An 18,802-nucleotide genomic window follows, 5' to 3' on the forward strand; every position below is an offset into this window, starting at 1 on the left:
GATTAGCAGGAGAAAATATTTGTAGGGTTAGCTGCTTGGATCCTTTGAATTGTAGAAACTTCTAAATTAAAATTTAGAAGAGCAAAATTTTAGAGAGCTCTCATTTTAAACTATTGCACCTATTTGAATTGGTACACAGAAGCCCCAAAAGGCTTCAAAATTCCAAAACAGCCTCATTGAAAGATTTGTTGTAGAAGGCTAATGAAAGATTAATGATATAAAAGGTACCTAAAACTTTAGCTACTCCTCCCATCTTTATTTCAGTACTCATTCTAGTAAGACACTATAAAAGGGTTACATTTAGAAATGGAACCACCTGAGGCTGTAGGCAAGCCTCTTCAGAGCAAAGGCTGAACTGAGAGCCATAGTTAAAAAAATTATTAAACCCAGGGAGAATCCTCAAAACTGTTTATAAATGGATTATCAAGATGAGAGACCACTACTCTGACTAAACTGACTATGGCTGATATTCAGAGCCTGATAGGAATTTTCTTTGAAGGGGAGGCTTCTCCCCTAAACAAAATGAGGGAAAGTAAAACATTCCAACATAGGTAAATTTGTATGTCAGTCCTTTGATATCACTGAGGTGGCCACCCTATTCTTTGAGGAAAAACCAACTGCTCTTGTTTACAAATCTGGTCTTTATAGGATTAGAGGTGTGGTTCCAGAAATAATTCAAGGCCCACCAATCCTTTTACCACTCCCCAAACCTCCCCTATTTATCTCAAGAGGCTTGTAAATATTGAAAAAAAAAATTCTAGCCTTAAGGGAACAGAGTCAAGAGAGGAGGAACTTGCCTTTCTCCTCCTATGCCTTTGAGATGTAAAGGCTCTACCTGATATTCTCCAGGAAGCCTTATCCCTGCCATTTTTTTAAAACGCAAATTTCAGGAAAGTGGGTAGGTAATTTGGAACTTGACTTGTCACAGACAAATAGAAATCTTAAGTGTCTTCTCCATAAATATTAGCCATCTAGACAAGTGACCTTGACTTTTTCATCTGACAGAGACCCAACTTGAATCCAACCTCTTTTGTAACTGATGTGTTTTTATTATTGTACCTGTTTCATGGCTGAGATTTTGGAATGGGAACTATGAGGGCTCTGTGTCTGTGTGTTTGTGCATATCTGAATATATGTGTTGTAGGTGTGTGGTATTGCCAGAATTAATTTATAAAAGAGTTCTATTTAATTGTCTTAAAGGAAATTAAGTGCTTATTTAGATACTCAGAAGTAGAAAAGAAACTGGCCAGAATGAGTTTCAGGTTCATGTGATCTGGGAAATATTTAGTATTGAATTAATACCAGAGTATTAAAGTTAGTTTAAGCTTATTGGTTTAGTTAATACAGACATATATTTAGAGTCATCAACATTACATACTTTTATTCTACCTAGATTTACTAGAAATAAAATAAGAAAGACCTTATTCCTGTTACAAAGTTTGTCAACAAAAAGTAATGATATGATGAAATTTTAAGTAAATAAAGTAGAGGTAAATGAGATAAGAGCTTTTAAGTAAACTTTAGGAATAATGGTGTTTCGGGGATGTCTATCTAAAATAGTCTCTCAAAAATGGAAATAAAAACAAAAATAAACAAATGAGACCTAATGAAACTTCAAAGCATTTGCACAACAAATGAAACCATAAGCGAGACAAAAAGACAACCCTCAGAATGGGAGAAAATATTTGCAAATGAGCAACTGACAAAGGATTAATCTCCAAAATATGCAAGCAGCTCATACAGCTCAATATCAGAAAAACAAACAACCAAACCAAAGATGGGCAGAAGACCTAAATAGACATTTATCCAAAGAAGATATGCAGGTTGCCAACAAACACATGAAAGGATGCTCAACATCACTAATCATTAGAAAAATGCAAATCAAAACCACAATGAGGTATCACCTCACACCAGGCAGAATTGGCATTATCAAAAATCTACAAACAATCAATGCTGGAGAGGGTGTGGAGAAAAGGGAACCCTCTTGCACTGTTGTTGGGAATGTAAATTGATACAGCCACTATGGAGAACAGTATGGAGGGTCCTTAAAAAGCTAAAAATAGAACTACAATATGACCCAGCAATCCCACTACTGGGTATATACCCTGAGAAAACCATAATTCAAAAAGAGACATGTACCCCAATGTTCACTGCAGTACTATTTACAATAGCCAGGACATGGAAGCAACCTAAGTGTCCATCAACAGATGAATGGATAAAGAATATGTGGCAAATATATACATATATAAAATGTAATATTACTCAGCCATAAAAAGAAACAAAATTGAGTTATTTGTAGTGAGGTGGTTGAACCTAGGGTCTGTCATACAGAGCGAAGTAAGTCAGAAAGTGAAAAACAAATACTGCATGCTAACACATATATATGGAATCTAAAAAAAGGAAAGTTCTGATGAACCTAGGGGCCGGACGGGAATAAAAACACAGACATAGAGAATGGACTTGAAGACACGAGGAGGGGGAAGGGTAAACTGGGACAAAGTGAGAGAGTAGCATTGACATATATATACTACCAAATGTAAAATAGCAAGCTAGCGGGAAGCAGCTGTACAGCACAGGGAGATCAGCTTGGTGTTTTGTGACCACCTAGAGGGGTGGGATAGGGAGGGTGGGAGGTAGGTGCAAAAGGAAGGGGATATGGGGATATATGTATACATATAGCTGATTCACTTTGTTACGCAGCAGAAACTAACACAACATTGTAAAGCAATTATACTCCAGTAAGATGTTAATAAAATAAAATAAAATAAAGTAAAATAAAATAAAATAAAAAGTCTCTCCAGATTTTGATAACTTGAAACTTTAAAGTTATGCTACATTAACTTAAATAATGGGAATTCATTGAATATTTAGATCATTTCTAAATAAAATACTGGAATATTAATTGCTAAACATAATTTTGTCTTCTTATGAGAAACTAAAGATGTTTGTGTTTATTAGACACGTCTTTTACTATATTGAGGAAAGAAAATCTATGAGAAGGTGTATGCTTCTAAAGGTTATAAAATATATTTGTAAGTGCCAATCAGAAAATGTTGGTATGACAGTTTACAATTACTTGCTTCTAGGTTTTTGCTATAAACTGGGTTTTAAGGTTAAGAAGTATAATATATGTAAATAACGCTACTAAAATAAAAAGGGAAATATTTGAGTATACAAGGAAAGTAAGAGGGTTTTTTTCAGAGAAAAAAAAGGTGTGAAGACTGGAAATACTTTTTATGAAGGGAAAGAAGGTAATTTTGTCCTAGAGCTGGTTGTTTCTGACTGGAAAAGAAAATATGGACAGAATAATATGGATACTGAAAGTTTTGGAAGGTTTGTGGATAAAGGAACACTGAGAAAGCTTTTGTGCATGGTCAGGATTCACTAAGATAAGATTGAATTAATTAAGAAAATGAATTTTAAAGGTAAAGTGGTACAATACCTGAATTTAATTTCCTCTCTAAAAGGACAAAGTTTTCTTAAAATATTGAACAGCTTTTGGTAATAGATTGCATGAGTTTCTTTGCATTTAAGTGATGTATTACAACATTTAAGATCTTTTATTGTCACTTTGGTTAAGTGAATGCGTATTGTCTCACAGTGACCTACGATCCCATTTGACTGGGTGTTTTGAACATTTTTTGATATTTTTGACAACCTTCCCAAAGATCAAATTCTAAATGAAATTTGTTTCACCTCTAGCTAACTTTGAGGTTTTCCAAAGGGTCCCTGGAATACCTCAAAATATTTGTTTTCTCTCCATCTCAGAGAGTAATATTAAACTAATTAGGCTTATTTGGTATGTTAAATTACATGGGGAGCATTATCAAATATGTAGTGATTAAGCCTTCTTAGGCTGTATCATATGGATAAGTGTTATTAATATAGATACTCTAGAAATTATATGGAACTTATAAAAATATGATATGTCCTGGTAAAATATTATCAGTCATAATTCTACTAATTATCGTAAATTGTTGCATGTCACAGCAGTAATTTGTTTGTCAGTTGCATTGTAATCAGATCTTTAACCTTGCATTTTAAAAGTCTTTTGTCATTTATAACACAGTTATTATTGTACTCTGGTGCTTTTTAAAAAATGCTTCGTCTTCAAGGAAATTCATAGAAAGTACTTTTTAACAAGTACAGGTTTCTGATAACTTTTAGCTCATACCACTGACCTGGATAAGAAATTAAAGAATTCTAATGGAAAATCTGATGGCTTCATAAAACTGTTAACAGAAGATTAAGATCAGGGATTCGTCACATAGGACCGAGTGAAGCAATGAGTATGGTTATAAGTTGGAGTTTTGTCTGAAATAGTGCTGGTTTTTAATCTGTGTTTTCCAGATATAAGGAAACCTTTAAATTACACCTCTGTAAGTAGAATTGAAACATTTGTCTTTTCTCTCTACCAGATTTCTCCAGAATTTGGAAACTCTTATTGGAAATCATTGGAAACTAAGACTCACTTCCCACGTAGCTTGTTGTAAAGTTTAGTTATTAAAAGGACAATCTAAGTTTGTTTCTGAAGCTTATCACTGTAATCTATCTTTGGATGAAGATCAGATTTGTCATGACCTAACCAGGAGATTATGAATAATGGAAAAGACATCAAATAAAGGACTCTTTACATTCATGTTGGAAGGGGCTGTATCAGATACTGCTAACAAATCCTTGTGCTACAAAACTTAAAGGAGTAAGTTCTTGGATTTATATATCTCACCATATCAGTCCTCATCTCCTGAATGACCTGCAACTCCTGTTTCTGACACCCGAATTTGACTAAGACCAACACTACCAGATCAGGACAAGAAGAAGATTACATCTAAGGTAGAGAGCTGACTCACGATGCTGGACCAGGCCTGTATACTGATTACTTTGACAATTGCTCACACTTTTGGTTATGAACCAAATGTATTTCTTGGGCTCAATCATTTGCAAGTTTCAAAAAAAAAATCAATCCAATTGCTGGGTTTGTGGCCAATTACCTGTGTTCAGTACTCTCAGGTTGCCTTGGTGGATTTCTCCTCTCTGAGGCTCTAATTGGATGGCCCTTAGAAATTTTATCTTAAAAGAAAGAAACTCTAGCACCATTCAAGCTAATGTTACCACCAATATCACTAAGTGAGAGCTTCTTACCTGGCCAACTAATGATGCCTATTCTGAACCTGGCCATAAACACTCCTTTTCACTCGATGTTGAATACTGGGTAGCTCCTAATAGAACCCAGTGTATTTATGGAACAGATTTATGGCCATGGCTCTCCCAGTTTGGTTAAGAAGTTGTACAATTGATTTCCCTTGGGCCCAAGGTCAGTAATGGGTAACCCTGGAAAAAGCCCCTACCAATATGCCTTTAATGCTGACATGTTGGGCTCAATCAGTTTTCCAATGATATGACCATTTGATCTTGATATTTGTTCTTTCACTTGGAATAGAAAATATTATTACTCACATAGAAGCTTTAACAAAATTCAATTCAGCAAGTTTTGAATGATAATGATCAAGCCATTAGCTTGCTCAGTTCAGAAGTCTCAAGATGAGAAAAGCAGTCCTACAGGATCACATGGCCCTCAATATTTTAACTGCTTCCTAAGGGGGAACTTGTGTTGTATACATAGTGAATGCTGCATTTTCAAATGATCAAAGGGGGAAATTGTGAAATAAAATTCATATTTTATGACAAGGTAAGAAAAATTTAAACATGAAAATTTTTTTCTGCCCTTTGACTTTCTCTCTCCCTTCTACTGTGCATGGTGTATCTGCATTATGCATCAACCAAACCTCCCCCATTGGCAGAGTTACCCACTCAATCACAAAGAGCAACATTCTCCTAGTACCGACAAGCCAGCTTTTTTTATTTTTATTTTCTATTTATTTATTTTTTGCAGTACATGGGTCTCTCACTGTTGTGCCCTCTCCCATTGCGGAGCACAGGCTCCAGACGCGCAGGCTCAGCGGCCATGGCCCATGGGCCCAGCCGCTCCGCGGCATGTGGGATCTTCCCGGACCGGGGCACGAACCCGTGTCCCCTGCGTCGGCAGGCGGACTCTCAACCACTGCACCACCAGGAAAGCCCAAGCCAACTCTTTAAATGAGAACATTCTTTCTTGATCTTGTAAGGGGTCACGATGACTCATCACTTTGTTCTTGTAGACCTGGATTGTGTAAACTGTCAATAATATGTCATCTAATGTACAGCCCTCTGTCTCAAAAAACTTATATGTTTTGACTTCTAATATATGGAACAGTTCTCGGAGCTTTCTGAGATGCTGTTCCCAGGTTATAATCCTCAATTTGGCTTCTTTCTTCAATCAACTGATCGATTTTTAATTGACACCATGTATGTGAAGATGCAAGAGTCTGGCTTAATAAAATTATTCTTTTGATATGCACCTCAACTATCTAGGGTGACTATCCTGTTTTCTCCCTCATGAATCCCCTCAGGTTGCACCACTGGGGGCGGCTACAGTGGCTGATGTTTTGATGGCTGCAACATCCTTTGTTTACTAATATGGCAGGTGGCATTATTTGTCCACATAGGACAGAGCAACACAAACTTTTAACAATTTGAGCTCACCTTTGGGAATGTGCAGACCCTTTCTCCTCTCACCTGGAGGAAAGAACAAAAACCAAAGGCAACACCTAGGCTGTATTTTTTATTTTGTTTTTTGAAAGGTTTTACCAATTTATCCTTCAACCAGCAGTATCTGAAAGAGTACAATCTTGTAGGCAAGTGTTCCTTAAGAGGTTTGAGGCTTTGCTGTGCACAGTTGTGAATTTGACTCTACATTGTTTTGTATTTATATTTTTTTAGAAACTGTGGTAAAATATATATAACATAAAAGTTGCCATTTAAACCTTTTTTTTTTTTTTTTTGCGGTATGCGGGCCTCTCACTGTTGTGGCCTCTCCCATTGCGGAGCACAGGCTCCGGACGCGCAGGCTCAGTGGCCATGGCTCATGGGCCCAGCCACTCGGTGGCATGTGGGATCTTCCCAGACCAGGGCACGAACCCATGTCCCCTGCATCGGCAGGTGGACTCTCAACCACTGAGCCACCAGGGAAGCCCTAAACTATTTTTAAGTGTACAATTCAGTGGCATTAACTACACTCACAATGTTGTACAACCCTCACCACTATCTTTTTGTAAAACTTTTTCATTATACTGAAAAACTCTGCACCCATTAAGCAGTAACTCCTCATCCTTTCTCTCCCTCCAGCTCCTGGTAACCTCTAGTCTATGCTCTGTCTCTCTAATCTTCCCATTGTAGATATTTCATAAAAGTGGAATCATGCAATATGTGACTGTTTGCATCTAGCTTAGCAAGTGTTTTCAGGTACATCTATGTTGTAGCATGTATCAGAACTTCATTCCTTTTTAAGGGTGAAAAATAGTTCATTATATTTTATATAACACATTTTGTTTGTCCATTCTTTTGTTGATGGACATTTGGGTTGCTTCCACATTTTGCGTATTGTAAGTTATGCTGCTATGAACATCTGTGTAAAAGTATCTCACTCACTGCTTTCAATTCTTTTGGCTATATAACTAAGTGGAATTTCTGGGTCCCTAACACTGTTCTCAGATGCAGTGATTCACTAGACCTACTCACAGGTTATAAAAGTTATTATACTCATGGTTACTGTTTATTACAATAAAGGATACATAGGAAAGTCAGCAAAGGAAAGTCAGCAGAGGGAAAAGGCACATGGGCAGGTGGGGGAGTCTGGAGGAATCCAGGCACAGCTTCCAAGAGTTCTCTCCAAGTGAAGTTGCAGGAGGTTTAATTCCTCCTGTAAATATGTGTGACAATATGTGCAATGTGTTGCCAACCAGGGTGGCTCATTAGAGAGCTATGGACTGAATGTTTGTATCCCCCCAGAATTTGTATGTTGAAATATTAATCCCCAATATGATGGTATTTGGAGATGGGGCCATTGGGAGGTAATTAGGTCTTGAGGGTGAAGCCCTCATGCTGGGATTAGAGCCCTTATAAAAGAGACATGAGAGAGTTTGCTTCCTCTTTCTTCTCTACACCATGTGAGGATACAATGGGAAGATGCCCATCTTCCCAAACCAAAAGGCAAGGGCACACCAGACACAGGATCTGCTGGCACCTTGATCTTGGACTTTTCAACATGTTGAACTGTGAGAAATAAATGTTTGTTGTTTAAGTCACCCAGTCTAAATTTGTTATATTAGCCCAAACTAAGAAAATGTGCAAGATTTTTATTGAGGGCTGGTCACCTAGGCACCCTCTGCCTAACATGTACCAAAATTCCAGACTCTTAGAAGGAAAGCACATGTTGAACATAAACCTTTGTTTTCACAAATAGTTTAGGCAACCTCATGAATTTGGGAAATGGTGGGAACACTCAAAATCTGTTTCCAGATGCCAGCAAAGGGCCAATTTTGCAAGAAAGTATTTCTGAATATGACCAACTCAAGCTTGCTGTATTAATTCTTTTTTACACTGTCACCCTCCTAACATTCAGTAGATACCTACAGTAGACCTAAATAGCCTTTGATGGAATAGATACAGGAGAACTTTGATGAGAAAAATACTTGTACATTGCAAAAAGGTGGGGAAAATATACATAAAAAATTTTTAAACAATCATTTGTCATATAGATGTGCATATTTAATATTTGGACATAATCTATCACAATTTCTTCTTATAATTATCTTTATAGAGAAAAAATATATACCATTAAATGAATTTTCAATTGTCAGTATAACAAAAGCATTCTCCTATATAGGCAAAAACTTCTTATAAAGAGAGAGACTTTATTTTTTAGAGCAGTTTAAGGTTGACAAAAAAATTGAGCAGAAGGTATAGAGAGTTCCCATGTATTCTCTATCTCCATACATGACTAGCCTTCCCCACTATCAACATCCTGCACCAGAGTATACATTTGTTACAAACTATGGACCTATATTGACATATCATTATCATCCAAAGTTCATAGCTTACATCAGAGTTCACTCTTGATGTTATACATTCTATGGTTTTGAAAAATGTATAACAACATGTATCTACTATTGTAGTGTCAAACAGAATAGTTTCACTGCCCTAACATTCCTCTGTGCTCTGCCTATTCATCCCTCACCTCCCCCATCCATGGGCAATCACTGGTCTTTTTACTGTCTCCAAAGTTTTGCCTTTTCCAGAATGTAATATAGTTGGAATTATACACTATGTAGCCCTTTCAAGTGGGTTTTTCTTTCACATAGCTATGTGCATTCAAGGTTCCTCCATGTCTTTTCATGACTTGATAGCTCCTTTCTCTGTAGCACTGACTAATAAATATTCCATTGTCTGGATATACAACAGTTTATCCATTTGCCTACTGAAGGATATCTTGGTTGCTTCCAAGTTTTGGCAATTATGAATAAAACTGCCATAAGCATCTGCGTGCAGGTTTTTGTGTGGACATAAGTTTTCAACTTCTTTGAGTAAATATCAAGGAGTGAAATTGCCAGATTGTGTGGTAAAAGTATGTTTAGTTTTGTTAGAAACTGCAGACTCTCTTCCAAAGTGGCTGAAAAATTTTGCACTCCCACCAGCAATGAATGAGGTTCCTTTTGCTCCACATCTTCACCAGAATTTGGTGTTGTCAGTGTTCTGAGTTTTGTTCATTCTAATAGTTGTGTAGTGGTATCTCATTGTTGCTTTAATTTACATTTCCCTAATAACATACAATGTGGAACATCTTTTCATATGCTTATTGGTCATCTGCATATCTTTGGTGAGTGATCTGTTAAGATCTTTGGCCCATTTTTACATTGGGTTGTTTGTTTTCTTATTGTTAGGTTCTTTGCAGATTTTGGATAACAAACTTTTATCAGATATGTCTATTGAAAATATTTTCTCCCACTCTGTGGTTTGTCTTCTCATTCCCTTGACAGTGTCTTACACAGAGAAGAAGTTTTTAATTTTAATGAAGTCCATATTATCAATTATTTCTTTCATGTACTGGGCCTTTGGTGTATACAAAAGCTCTTTTTAAACATAATTTTAACATCTAAAAATATTCTGTCATGTTAATCTGGCAAAGTTTACTAAAAGTTTCCTATCTCTAGATTATTTCTTAATTTTTTTCTACTTAGAAGTACTTGAGAACGACTTTTAAGTACTAGGGATTTTTTAATTGAGTTATAATTAATATACCATAAAATTCAACCTTTTAAAGTAAATTCAGTAGTTTTATTATATTCAAAAAGTGTGGACTTTCACTACTGTATAATTCCAGGACATTTTTATCTCCTTGAAAAGAAACTCATACCTGTCAGCTGTCACACCCCACCCCCACCCCCAGCCCCTGGAAACCACTAGCTTACTTTCTGTCTCTATGGATTTGCCTACTCTGAACATTTCACGTAAACTGAATTATATAATATTTCGCTCTTTGTGTTCTTTCACTTGGAATAATGTTTCTATGACCCATTTTGATTTAATTTTTTTGTAACAGGTGAAGTACATGTCAAGGTTAGGGTTTTTATTAGTGGGGAGGATATCTATGTCCAGTTGTTCCAGCACCATTTGTTAAAAAGAATATCCTTTCTCTATTAAAATGCTTTTGCATCATTACCAAAAATCAGTTCACAGTATTCATTTGGGGCTATTTCTGGGCTCTTTAGTGTATTTTGTTGCACTATGTGTCTATCCTTTCACCAGTCACATTGATTACTGTAGCTTAACAGAATTCTTGAAATGAATGATATAAGCCCTCAACTTTGTTTTGGCTGTCTTTTGACATTCCATATAAATTTTAGAATTCACTTGTCAATATTTACAAAACAAAATCTGGTATTTTGTTTAGAATTATACTCAAATTTATATAAATTTGGGTAAATTGACATTTTAACAATAATGAGTCTTCCAATCCAGGAACATGGTATTTTTTTCCATGTACAAAATTTTTTAAATGTATAAAGTAACTTTTTTGATGCCATTGTAAATTGTACTTTTTAAAAATTTCAAATTGCAATTGTCTATTGCTGTTCTACATGAATAGAACAGACTTTTGTATGTGTACCTTATATCATCCTACTTCATAAACAAACTCGTTATTTCTAGAAGCTGTTTTGTAGGGATTTGTTTAGATTTTCTCTATATACAATCATGCTGTTTGCAAATAAAGAGAGCTTTATTTCTTTCTAATCTGTATGAACTTTCTCTTTCTTTCTTTCTTCCTTCCTTCCTCCCTCCCTCCCTCCCTTCCTTCCTTCCTTCCCTTCTTTCTAACCTTATTATTACTAGCCAGAGCTTCCAGCACAATGATGAGTAAGAGTTTCTTGCCTTTTTACTAATCTTATGGGATTATGATATTAGCTGTTGATTTTCATAAGATTGGGTTAAGTTTGCATATTCCTAGTTTGCTGAGAGTTTTTATCATGAATGAATATTGAATTGCTTTTTCATCTATTGAGATAATCATATGCTTTTGGTAAATTACAGTAATTGATTTTCAAATGTAAAATTGCCCTTGAATTCTCCAGATGAATCCCACTTGGTCTTCATGAATTATCTTTTTAAATATTTCTGGATTTCATTTGCTAATATTTCTGAGGATTGTATATATTCACAAGGGATTTTGGCCTTTAGTTTCATTTTCATGTAACATCTATGTCTGATTTTGTTATTAGGATAATGCTGACCTCCTCAAATGAGTAAAATATATAACCACACAAAAGAGGAGCACATAGCAATAAAATAAACTACTAAACACATAACAGTATTGATAAATCTCAATAAGAAGAAGCGAAAAAAGTCAGACACAGGATAAGAGTACAACTCTATGATTCTACTTATATGAAATTCTAGGAAAGACAAATCTAATCTAGAGGGACAGAAAGCAGATCAGTGGTTGCCTGGGGGTAGGGAAATAGGGAACCTTTTAGGATGATGGAAAGGTGTAAATTTAGATTGTGGTGGGGATTACACAGCTGTATAAATATTTAAAACTCATTAAAGTGTATGAAAAATGTATACAACTTATGGTATATAAATTATACCTCAATTGATTTACAAAATGATATAGGTGGGTTTCAGTATTTCATTTTGTGATGAGACAAAATTCATTGCAAATTTACCAAATTCCTTGTTGACCTCACTTGGGTATTTATTCCCTGCTCCCTGTCCATGTGTGATCTTGGGCAAGTCACATCTCACTCATAAACCCAGTTTCCTCTTCTGAGAAATGGTAGATAATGATTAGTATTAGCCACAGCTCTTCTAGGGAATATTTCCTAAAGTAATTTATGTTAGTCACTTAAGACAATGACTGGCACAAAGTAAGTTATCAGAAAGTAATAACTATCATCATTATCTATTTTATTAGTACTACCAAAAATCAAAGTAATGGTCTGTATTCCTTAAAGGAGCTTAAAGAAAGATAATCGTTCATAATAAAACAAGAGAGTAAATTAGGGCTTAAGGAGATATTCTCAATATGACAACTGTGTGGGAGGTCCTCGTGCCATTGGGACATCAGTTTTTTTGAGAATACTATTTAGCTGATGATACCCAACGCCTGAAATCTTGAAACCTCAGGCCTTACGTGCTCCTGTGAACTGACTGACATGACTCACCTCAAAATACTTTAAATATGTTCAGTTCCCAGGAAACTGATTTTCACAAGGCAATAGACGCTCCCTCCCCATAGGGCATTTCTCCTTTGGAAGCTTTTAGAAACCAAAGGGAGCCTGGTGGACCATCATCCCTGGGTTCTCTGTGGATAATCCAGAATAATGGTTACACACCAGATTTTAAAATATTTTAGAGTGAAAACACACTTGAGGATAGTGCTTATAGCAATCATATAAACATATCCTAAATGCCCCAAGTTGTCATGGAGGTAATTTTATTGTTTTCTCGGGTTCATTTTAACCTAGCTCTCTTGGCCAGTGGAATGACATTATAGTGCCCTTGGTGGCAAAGGAAAATTCATTGATTAGCAGCTGCTCTGGCTCAGACTCATTGTCAAAACTTGTGAGATTTCACAACTGTAACAGTCCCTCCTCCACCCCCTTGTTCATCCTACTGCACAGGACTAAAAGGAGGCTTGGCTGTAGCTAAGAGCAAATCCAGGCTTTGGCTATGCAGGGTCTCTGGTCCCAGGACCAGGTGCCCAGGCTCAGGGACAATGAGCTGGGTCAAGAGATAGAAGTCTGCGGCTGGGACATCACCCCAGATGGGCACCGAGGAGCAGGGGTGGGTGGAAGCAGGGGCTCTGTCCTCTCCTTTCCCCTTCCAGGGCCCCTCAGTCCCACATGGGCAGCGTGTGCTCCTCTGTGGCTTGCTGGGAGGTGGAAGGGAGGAAGCACCTCCAGAAATGGCAGAAGAGAGAAAGGAGGTGATGTCTATGCCCATCACTGCTCCAAGTAGGCCATTGGGTGGAAAAAGACACTCAAGGAGCTTTAGAAAAATAAAATCAACTTGCATGTTATTCATTGACTTTTTAAAAATGTGCTTCTATAAATTTACAATGAAAAGAGCAATGAGCCAATAGAAAATGGGCAAAGAGGTAAACAGTATTTTAGAAGGAATACAAAGAACCAGTATGAAATTATAACAAAATGCACTAATAATCAAAGACAGGAATCTCAAAAGCATAGTGCTAAGTGAAAGAAGCCAGACACAAGGGAAAGTGTACTGTATGAGTCCATTTATATAAACTTCTAATAAATGCAAAGCTACAGTGACAGAAAGCAGATGACTGATGGCCAGGGGCTGGGCTTGGGGGAGGGGATGGACTACAAAGGGGCAGGAGGGAACTTAGTGGAGTGATGGGAATGTTCTATATCATGACTGTGGTGGTGGTAGCTACACAACTGGATGCATTTGTCAAACTCATCAACCGGTGCACTTAAAACTGATGAAGTTTATTGTTTGTGAATGATACCTCAAAGCTGACAATAAACAAAGATTTTAAGCCTAATTGTGGATATATAGCAAACTCAAACTCAAACTCTTTAGCCCTGAAAATTTCCTTAGAGACCATCTAGTACAGACACTTACTTTTATATTTTATAAGCGAGGAGATGGAGGCCTAGAAATGATGTCGCTTATTCAAAATTATACAGCCTGCTAGTGGCCAAACCACATTCCAGTAGCCAGTCTTTTCTTTTCTGCCATCCTCCCCAGCACATTTAAAATGTAAATGTATCATGTTATCACCCAATTCACAGGCACCATAAAATACCTTGCAGATATATAGTACATTTAATTTTTAACACACCCCTATAGTGTTCAACCAGAGAGGCAGAACCAGTAAGAAACGTATATTAAGAGATTTATTGCAAGGAATTCACTTATGCAATTGTGGGACTGGCTGGGCAGGTCCAAAATTTGTGGGGCAGGTCATCAGGAAAAACACGGTGGAATTCTCGGGCCCAACTGAGTCCACAGGTGGGATTTCTTCTTCCTTAGGGAAGCTTCAGCTCTGTTTTTAAGATATTTCAACTGATTGAATCAGACCCACCCAGATTATCTAGGATAATCTCCCTTACTTAAAGTCAACTGATATGGACTTTTATAGCATTTTAAAATAGCTGCATAACAACACCTAGATTAGTTTTGATTGTATAGCCAGGGACTGTAGCCTAGCCAAATTGGCACATAAATTGACCATCACACCCATAGAGTAGGTAAGGACAGTACTACAATTCCATTTTTCTACTAGGGGACTGAAAGCGCTGAGGGCTTAAATTATTTGCCTAATGGCACACAGCTAACTCACATTTTGTTTTTCAGTTGTAAAATGGTTAGCAATTCTTACCTCATGTAGTTGTTGTGAGGAATAAATTAAATGTCAATTCCAGCTGTGTATGTAAAGGTCCTGGAACACTGGGTTCTCAGTGTTGTAAAACAGCAATTAGATCACACTTTGCTTATAAATGAGCTGGTGTACAAGTCGTGAGGAAGTGCACGTTCTCCTTTACTACAGGTAGGAGTATGTATTAGATAAACTTTCTTCAGCAAGTAGCTTCATTTCCAGGAATTAGTTTTATAATAGTTGCACATATCTATAAAGATATAGTTCAAAGATGTTCATTGCAGTATTGTTTGTAAATGAAAAACAAAAACAAATCTAAATGCCCATCAGTAAAAGGAAAGGAGAGTATTAAAGGAATTAACGATATAGTCAAACAATGGAATACTATATGTATCGACAAGGAAAGATATCCATGGTATAGTATTGGATCTAAAATAGAAGAGTTTGTATTATTGATGCCATTTATGATCCTAGACATCTTGGTAATACATTTGGTGGTGGACAGGGGATGGATTCTGTACTCATTCTGTTAAAATAAACATTTTGCCCCCTGAGAAATAACTCCAAGGTGGTGAGGGTGTTTTGTTTAAAACCTCAAAGGCTGCACCATTCCACCACAACCTGTCCTCTCTGATTGGAATATCGGCCCTTGTTTTCTCTAACACAGGGGGACCTGCAGAGGGAAATAGCGAGGTCACCACAGGGACACCATGCAGGCAGCCTGAGGGTTAATGGTGCAGTCAGACGACTCCCTGAAGACTGAGACCAAACATCAGGTCACAATTGTGTGAGCTGGAGCAGAGCTTGGTGGCAGATGATGGGCCCTGTGATTACTGCAGAGACACCTGAATCCACCAGGCACGTTTGATCCGTAATGAAGGTCAGAAGGTCTTTTATTAAACGTCGTTCTGGATTCCTCCTTTTCCTGATGAAATCCAGAGAAGAGGAGGCTGCCATACTTTCTGAGTCTCCCTCCACCAGGGGGATGGGATGGCTACATGGAAACTTCATCACCTGGGGACCCACAAAATGAGAAAGTTCCACATTGTTAGGTCAATAGAGGAAGAAAGGAAGTGCAAGTCTATATATTATCCAAAGGGAATATTTGATTCATACCTACTGCATGGACGTAAGCTCCTCCAGCATAGGGAATGTATCAGTGTTTGTTCATCACTGATTCCTCAGCACAGGGCCTGACATAAAATGGACTCAGTAAGAATTCCTAGAATGAATAGCAAAACATCACTTCCTGAATCTAGCCATTGTGCTGTTATTATCCCAAGGCTCCTGCCCTTCCATTCCAACACCTTATACAGTATCTGCAGGAGGAACAGAGTGGAGAGGAAAAGTTGTTCTTGGAAATCACTAGATCAAGCACTTGATTAAGATGAGTCTTACATCCATGTTTGTTTTTACCATTTCTCTCATGTACCTCACACTCTTTCTTTTTCCTTAATGTCCCTTTAGGGTACCTCCTTGGGATCAGGCAGGTAATGATAGCTACTTGGCTCACTATCCAAAGAGGCCACCTGCAGTGACCTCCTGGACTGCTTGGTAGATTCCAGCAGAGTTCTGGAATCTACCAGGACTCTGAGGATGAGGTGGTTAGGCCTCAGGGCACCTTTGCTGACTAGCTCCTGGTCTTGGAGACTCTCTAAGGAAAGAAGTAGTTCTAAGCTCCCTGTGGCATTTCTAAGCATCTCAAGGACAATGAAGAGGGTCTAGGATTTCTGTGTCCTGGGAGCAAGAGAAGTTCCCCAAGTCCATCTGAGACCCACTGATTTCTGGACCAAGTACAAGGGTGCCCAGGAAATTGTAGCCAAACTGGCAATAATTCCTCTCTTAGCCCAATAATTGTCATTCTGCAGTGATGCTTATTGCATGTCTGTCACACACTGGGGACCCCAACACTATAAAACAAAGTCTCTGTCCTCAAGCTGATTTTGTTGGGGAGATGAGATATGAAACTTAGCTTTGCTTCTCCTCCTTGTGTAACTAAAACACTTGTTTTCATATCAAATTATCATTTAGTTCCATTTTCCTTTTTGAACTTGGAGAAAAAAATTCTTCTTTTACCACTTCCCAAATTTTCTTGTCAAATTCCACTCACTTTCCATAGAGTCATGCAACTATCACTGGACACTATCACTGAGTATTGCATGACAATAACTTTTTACAATGAGCCCATAGAAACTTTTTTTAATTTACTTTTTTTTTTTTTTTTTTTTTTTTTGCGGTATGCGGGCCTCTCACTGTTGTGGCCTCTCCCGTTGCGGAGCACAGGCTCCGGATGCGCAGGCCCAGCGGCCATGGCTCACGGGCCCAGCCGCTCTGCGGCATATGGGATCCTCCCAGACCGGGGCACGAACCCGTATCCCCTGCATCGGCAGGCGGACTCTCAACCACTGCGCCACCAGGGAGGCCCCTACTTTTTTTCTTAATGTTTACTTTTATTTTATTTTGGCCGTGCCACACGGCATGGGGGATCCAAGTTCCTCGACCAGGGATTGAACCTGGGCCCTCAGCAGTGAAAGCACGGAATCCTAGCCACTGGACAGCCAGGGAATTCCCGCCCATGGAAATTTAGAAACTGGGAAAATGTGTGTTAGGAGTAGAATGCTATGCAGAGGGGCGGGTGCGTTTAAATTTTATTTATTTATTTTTGGCTGTGTTGGGTCTTCGTTGCTGAGTGCGGGTTTTCTCTAGTTGCAGTGAGCAGGGGCTACTCTCATCGCGGTGGCTTCTCTTGTTGTGGAGCATGGGCTCTAGGTGCGAGGGCTTCAGTAGTTGTGGCACATGGGCTCAGTAGTTGCGGCTGTAGAGCGCAGACTCAGTAGTTGTGGCTCATGAGCTTAGTTGCTCCACGGCATGTGGGATCTTCCCGGACCAGGGCTCGAACCCACGTCCCCTGCATTGGCAGGCGGATTCTTAACCACTGTGCCACCAGGGAAGCCCATGGGGGTAGGTGCATTTAGAAAACACACATGCCATATCCACAGTGTAGGTGCTAATTAGCCTTGGAATGGCCACTTGTGTGATCCTTGTTCTCTGGACAAGAAACCTGGCATGATGGGAAGGAAACACTCAGGCAGAACAACCAGACTGCAAGCTTAAATTCAATGTGTGGTGGGGCTACAAGACTAGGGGGACCTGTGCATTCTGCCATCTGCCTGATTTCTCCTCCTATAGTGGGAGAACACCATCTGAGCAGGGGATGCTGTTAATAAAAAAATGCATTTAAAAGAAGCAGTTGTTGCTTCCTTCAACAAGAACTGTGTGTTCTATACAGAACTCTTACGTGCTATTTTATCCGGCCGTGTTAGCAACGATCTCCAAGAAAGATCAGATTCCATGTTCATAGGAGTGGGTTAGTTCTCAAAAGTGGAAGCTGGGTTCCTCAGTGGATCCTATGGATATAAGGATGAAGTTTAGATGTGATTGAGACCACAGCTACAGGACTGATTTGATAACAATGAAACAGAGAGAGAGAGGTAGCAATCACTGGGTTTTGTTTTTTTTTTTTTGGAGGGGGGCACGGGAGGAGGGGTGGACACTCAGGACACAAGAAAAAAGCATATGTAAATCACCAGAGTGGAGTCAGTAACTCAGTACAATTACCAAAGATTTTATTGAAAAATTTCCCTGGTTTTGGTTTTTGAGGTGATCATACAGGGAACTGGCGATACTTAATTATATGGTTCCATTTCCTTTTTGTGGCCTCAATTTTTTTAAAAGGAATATTTCATGTGTTTGTTTTTAGACTTGGTGAATGAATGAACCTCACTTTTTTAATACCTGAGCTTCTCAAAATCATGAATCACTGAAGCATTGTTATCAGAAGTAGGCTTAAAAATCTGACAGTGACTTGATCATAGGTAAGATGTAGAACTTTTGTCTCTGAGAAATAATCAAACAAGGAAACACCCAGGAAGCACAAGGCGAAACACCTTCCTAGAAGCTGATGGGGTGGGAAGAGGCCCAGCCCAGGGCAGGCAGCATGCCTTCTGTGTGGCTCAC

This window comes from Mesoplodon densirostris, chromosome 6 (genome assembly GCF_025265405.1).
Source record: "Mesoplodon densirostris isolate mMesDen1 chromosome 6, mMesDen1 primary haplotype, whole genome shotgun sequence".
Taxonomy (NCBI): Eukaryota; Metazoa; Chordata; class Mammalia; order Artiodactyla; family Ziphiidae; genus Mesoplodon; species Mesoplodon densirostris.